We start from the raw sequence: 6178 nt of genomic DNA, 5'->3' as shown, positions 1-6178 counted from the left end.
ATATTTTGTATCTCTTAATCCTCTACCCCTATATTGCACCCCCACTCTGCCACCAACTGGTAACCACTAGTTTCTTCTATATATTTATGAGTCTGTTTCTTTTCTGTTATATTCAATAATTTGTTTTATTTTTTTAGATTCCACAATATAAATAATATCATACAGTATTTGTCTTTCTCTTCTGACTCATTTCACTAAACATAATATGCTCCAAGTCCATCCATGTTGTTGCAAATGGGAAATTTTCATTCTTTTTATGACTGAGTAGTATTGCATCACACACACACACACACACACATATATATACAGTATGTATATATAGTACATATATGGGACTTTCCCAGTAGCTAAGCAGTAAAGAATCCACCTGCAGTGCAGGAGACATGGGTTCAGTCCCTGGGTTGGGAAGATCCCCTGGAGATGGGCATGGCAGCCCACTCCAGTATTCTTGCTTGGAGAATCCAGTGGATAGAGGAGCCTGGTTGGCTACAGTCCATAGAGTCATGAAGAGTGACTGAGCATGAGCACATAGTACATATATATAGTGTATATATATATATATATATATACACACACATATACATACATATATATATATATATATATAATTTGGAAAACTCAGCAGTGGCCACAGGACTGGAAAAGGTCAGTTTTCATTCCAATCCCAAAGAAAGGCAATGCCAAAGAATGCTCAAACTACTGCACAATTGTACTCATCTCACACGCTAGTAAAGTAATGCTCAAAATTCTCCAAGCCAGGCTTCAGCAATATGTGAACTGTGAACTTCCTGATGTTCAAGCTGGTTTTAGAAAAGGCAGAGGAACCAGAGACCAAATTGCCAACACTTGCTGGATCATAGAAAAAGCAAGAGAGTTCCAGAAAAACATCTATTTCTGCTTTATTGACTATGCCAAAGCCTTTGACTGTGTGGATCACAAGAAACTGTGGAAAATTCTGAAAGAGATGGGAATACCAGACCACCTGATCTGCCTCTTGAGAAATTTGTACGCAGGTCAGGAAGCAACAGTTAGAACTGGACATGGAACAACAGACTGGTTCCAAATAGGAAAAGGAGTTCGTCAAGGCTGTATATTGTCACCCTGTTTATTTAACTTATATGCAGAATACATCATGAGAAACGCTGGACTGGAAGAAACACAAACTGGAATCAAGATTGCCGGGAGAAACATCAATAACCTCAGATATGCAGATGACACCACCCTTATGGCAGAAAGTGAAGAGGAACTCAAAGGCCTCTTGATGAAAGTGAAAGTGGAGAGTGAAAAAGTTGGCTTAAAGCTCAACATTCAGAAAACTAAGATCATGGCATCTGGTCCCATCACTTCATGGGAAATAGATGGGGAAACAGCGGAAACAGTGTCAGACTTTATTTGTCTGGGCTCAAAATCACTGCAGATGGTGATTGCAGCCATGAAATTAAAAGACACTTACTCCTTGGAAGGAAAGTTATGACCAACCTAGATAGCATATTCAAATGCAGAGACATTATTTTGCCAACAAAGGTTCATCTAGTCAAGGCTATGGTTTTTCCTGTGGTCATGTACGGATGTGAGAGTTGGACTGTGAAGAAGGCTGAGTGCCAAAGAATTGATGCTTTTGAACTGTGGTGTTGGAGAAGACTCTTGAGAGTCCCTTGGACTGCAAGGAGATCCAACCAGTCCATTCTGAAGGAGATCAGCCCTGGGTGTTCTTTGGAAGGAATGATGCTAAAGCTGAAACTCCAGTACTTTGGCCACCTGATGCGAAGAGTTGACTCATTGGAAAAGACTCTGATGCTGGGAGGGATTGGGGGCAAGAGAAGAAGGGGTCGACAGAGGATGAGATGGCTGGATGGCATCACTGACTTGATGGATGTGAGTCTGAGTGAACTCCGGGAGTTGGTGATGGACAGGGAGGCCTGGCGTGCTGCGATTCATGGGGTTGCAAAGAGTTGGACACGACTGAGGGACTGATCTGATCTGATCTGATATATATACACACACACATATAGTAGTTCCATTTTTAGTTTTTTGAGGAACCTGCAGTGTTTTCCACAGTGGCTGCACTATTTTACATCCCCACCAACAGTGTGTGATAAATCCTTTATCTCCACACTCTCGTCAATATTTATTATTAGCAATCTTTTTGATGATAGACATTCTGACAGGGATAAGATGATACCACATTGTGGATTTGATTTTCATTTTTCTTATGATTAGTGATGTTGAGCATCTTTTCATGTGCCTTCTGGTCATCTGCATTTCCTCTTTGGAAAATGTCTACTCAGGTCTTCTACCCATTTTTCAATCAGGTTTTTGTTTGCCTTTTGATGTTGAGTTGTATGAGCTGTTTACATAGTTTGGATATTAATCCCTAATGGGTCATATCATTTGCGAATTTTTTTTTCCATTCAGTAGGTTGTCTTTTTGTTTTTTCAGTGGTATCCTTTGCTATGCAAAAGCTTTTAAGTTAAATTAGGTCCCATTGTTTATTTTTGCTCTTGTTTCTTTTCCTTTAGGAAACAGACCCCCAAAAATATTGCTACAGTTTAAGTCACAGTGTTTTGCCTGTGTGCTTTTCTAGAAGTATTATGGTTTCCAGTCTTACATATAGGTCTTTAGCTTATTTTGAGTTTATTTTTGTATATGATGTTAAAAAATGTTCTAAATTTGTTCTTTAACATGTAGCTGTTCAGTTTTCCCAGCACCACTTATTGAGGGGACTGTCTTTTCTCCATTGTATGTTCTTGTCTCTTTTGGCATAGATTAATTGACAGCATGTCCATGGGTGTATTTTGGGGATCTCTGTTCTGCTACATTGAGCTGTGTCTGTTTTTGTACCAGTATCATGCTAGTTTGATGATGGTAGTTTTGTAATATAGTCTAAAGTCAGGGAGCAGAATTCCTCCAGCTTTATTCTTCTTTTTCAAAATTATTTTGACTATTCAGGGTCCTTTGTGTTTCCATACACATTTTTAAATTACTTGTTCTATTTTGATAAAGATTGCATTGGGTAGTATGGTCATTGTAACGATATTAATTCTTCCAGTCTATGAACATGAAATATCTTTCTACCTGCTTGTGTTTTCTTCAATTTCTTTTATCAGTATCTTAAACAGTTTTATGAGTATAGGTCTTTAATGTCCTTAGGTAGGTTTATTCTTAGGTATTTTATTCTTTTGATGTGACTATAAATGAGATTGTTCTTTAATTTATTTCTGATGGTTTGTTGCTAGTATATAGAAATGCAATAGATTTCTGTACTTTAATTTTGTATCCTGCATTGACTCCCCCATCGAGTTGGTTGCCAGGCCCTGCTTTGTATGGAGCCTGCTAGCCACTGTTTGTTTGGTGGGGCCAGGTCACAAGGCAGCTGAAGAATCCTAGGGGGGCCCGGGGCTAGTGCTGGTTCACTGGTGGATGGAGTTAGGGGCCAGGAGACCCTGGGGATGGTATCCACTCACTGGTGGTTGAAACCAGGTCCTGCGGCTAGTGCTGGCTCACTGGCAGGCAGAGTTGGGTCCTGGGTTCTGACTGTAGGATCCTGGGAATCTCAGAGCTGGTGTTGGTCCACTGGTGGGTGGTATTGGATCCTGAAATAGGCAGTTGCAGCATCTAGGCTGTTCCAAAGTTTGTTTTGGCCTGCTAGTGGGTAGAGCTGATTCCCAGGGCTGGTACTGGCTTGTCGGTAGGTGGGCTGGATCCATAGGCTGAGGGGCTAGGGTTGACTTGTGGCTAGTGTCTGCCTGCTGATAGGCAAGGCTATTCCTGAGGCTAGAGCAGGCTCACTGGTGGGTGGAGCCAGGGATTCTGGGGGTGGTTCCTGCCCACTGGTGGGTGGAGCTGGGTCCCAGGGTCTCTGGCTGGAGGGTGGTAGGGATCTCAGGTCTAGTATTGGTGCACTGATATGTGGAGCCAGATTCTGGGCCCTCTGGTGGGCAGGTTCATGTTCAGTGGTGGCTGTAGGCTCATAGGGTCTTAAAGGAGCCTGCTTGCTGATTTGTGAGGCCTGGCTGGTTGCTTGGCCTGAAGCATCCCAGTATGGGTGTCTACAGTTTGGTGAGTAGAGACAGAGCTGGGTCCTGAGGCTAATAAACTAGAGGGAAGATTCTAAAATGACACTTGCCAGCACCAATGTATATGTCCCAAGGGTGAGCAGCAGTTGCCTCCTGCCTCTCTGGGAGGTTCTCCAAGATCAGCAGGTAGGTCTGACCCAGGCTCTTTCCAAAGTCTTGCTTTTGCCCTGGATCCCAGAACATGTGAGAGTTTGTGTGCTCCTTGTAAAAGGGAAGTCTCTATTTCCCTCAGCTCTCTGGGACTCCCACTGGCCTTCAAAGCCAAACACTCTGAGGCTCATCTTCTCAGGGAAAGACCCCCAGGGTGAGGAGCCTGATGTGGAGTTCAGACACCTGCTCCTTAGGGAGAACCTCTGCAGTTGTAATAATCCTCCTATTTGTGGGTTGCCCACTTGGGTTTATGGGTCTTGACCAAATCATGAGTTTGCCCCTCCTACCTGACTATTTGTTGGGTCTTCTTCATATCTTTAGTTGTACAAGTTCTTTTCTGATAGATTCTGCTCTTTTTCAATCAATGGTTGGTCTGTAAATAGTAATTATGATGTGTTTGTGAGAGGAAGTGAACTCAGCATCCTTCTCCTCTGCCATCTCTAATGCTGTTTTTTAAAAATATTTTCACTAAGGTATGTCACCATTGCCATAATCTAAGTCTTGAATTCTTTTTTACCATGTCAAAAGAAACCCTATACCCATTACATTCATTATCCATTACCTTCCTTCCATAAAACAATCACTAATCTCCTTTCTTTTAAAACTAATCTACTTTGGTTGTGGATTTATCCATTTCAGTAACAGTATCAGTTCAGTCACTCAGTCATGTCCGACTCTTTGCCACCCCATGGACTGCAGCATGCCAGGCTTCCCTGTCCATCACCAACTTGCAGAGCTTGCTCAAACTCATGTCTGTTGAGTCAGTGATGCCAGCCAACCATCTCATCCTTTGTTGTCCCCTTCTCCTCCTGCCTTCAGTCTTTCCCAGCATCAGGGGCTTTTCCAATGAGTCAGTTCTTCACATCAGGTGGCCAAAGTATTGGAGTTTCAGCTTCAGCATCAGTCCTTTCATACATTTAGTACATTTCCTATAAATGGCATCATGCAATATTTCTTTTATTTAGCAGTTTTCAAAGTATATCCATGTTGTAGCATAGGTCAGAATTTAATTTATTTAAAGGCTGAATCATATTCTTTCATACATACATACCACATGTTGTCTATCCATTTGTCTATCAATGAAAATTTGGATTGTTTTCACCTTATGATTCAGTTCAGTTCAGTCACTCATTCGTGTCTGACTCTTTGCAACCCCATGGACTGTAGCACACCAGGCTTCCCTGTCCATCACCAACTTCCAGAGCTTGCTCAAACTCGTGTCCATTAAGTCAGTGATGTCATCCAACCATCTCATCCTTTGTCTTCCCCTTCTCCTCCTGCCTTCAACCTTTCCCAGCATCAGGGTTTTTTCTAATTAGTTCTTGGAATCAGGTGGCCAAACTATTGGAGCTTCAGTTTCAGCATCAGTCCTTCCAATGAATATTCAGGACTGATTTCCTTTAGGATTGACTGGTTTGGTCTCCTTGCTGTCCAAGGGACTCTCAAGAGTCTTCTCTATCACCACAGTTCAAAAGCATCAATTCTTCAGGGCTCAGCTTTCTTTATGGTCCAGCTGTTACATCCATACATGACTACTGGAAAAATCATAGCTTTGACTAGACGGACCTTTGTTGGTAATGTACTGTGAATAATACTGCTATGAAGATTGGTGTAGAAATATATATTTGTGAATGTGGGATACTAGAAATATAAGTATGAGTCTAGAACAAATTAAGGGAAGAAACAATAAAGATAAGATCAGAAGTCAATAACATCGAAAACAGGAAATTGATAGATTAAAATTAATGAAATGAAAAACTAATTCTTTGAAGAGATGAACAAAATTGGTAAATCTCTAGCCAGGCTAATTACAAAATAAAGAGAGAGAATACAAATCACTAATACCAGGAATGAAAAACCAGTCATCACTACTGATTCCATGGGCATTAAGAGGATAATAAAGGAATATTATGAACACTTCTAAGGCTTCCCAGGTGGCTCAGTGGTAAAGA

Source organism: Bos mutus, chromosome X (genome assembly GCF_027580195.1).
Source record: "Bos mutus isolate GX-2022 chromosome X, NWIPB_WYAK_1.1, whole genome shotgun sequence".
Taxonomy (NCBI): Eukaryota; Metazoa; Chordata; class Mammalia; order Artiodactyla; family Bovidae; genus Bos; species Bos mutus.
The sequence above is the reverse complement of the archived record's forward strand: the minus strand, read 5'-3'. Positions refer to the sequence as shown.